The sequence below is a fragment of the Triplophysa rosa genome, linkage group LG10 (genome assembly GCF_024868665.1).
Source record: "Triplophysa rosa linkage group LG10, Trosa_1v2, whole genome shotgun sequence".
Lineage (NCBI taxonomy): Eukaryota > Metazoa > Chordata > Actinopteri > Cypriniformes > Nemacheilidae > Triplophysa > Triplophysa rosa.
Genome location: NC_079899.1, coordinates 26,471,566 through 26,471,957, shown reverse-complemented (window position 1 = coordinate 26,471,957; position 392 = coordinate 26,471,566).

Here is a 392-nt window from a genome sequence, read left to right as displayed (position 1 = left end):
CCAAGTTGTAAATCAGAAGGTGAATGAATAAAGTTATTGGCTTGGAAAAAAGAGAGTCGACTCTGAATCACGCAAACGAGTCGTCCCTAGTCCGATTAGTGAACCGCCGCGGATTTACGTCACTACATATAGTCCCCGCCTACGTTTTGCTAGGACTGCCCGCCAAAACTTCACTCTTCACCCAAACAATGTAGCTCGTGAGCCTCATTCGCGGTAGACCAATCACAGCAGACTTGACCATCTGACCAATCACACAGGCTAGCGGAAAGGAGGGGATTAGTCAGATGAATGAGTCAGTCAATAAGTAAGGTAAGAATAACTGCCTATTATTTTGAAATAATGGTGTTTTTACACCTTCTATGTACAACCCGATTCCAAAAAAGTTGGGACAC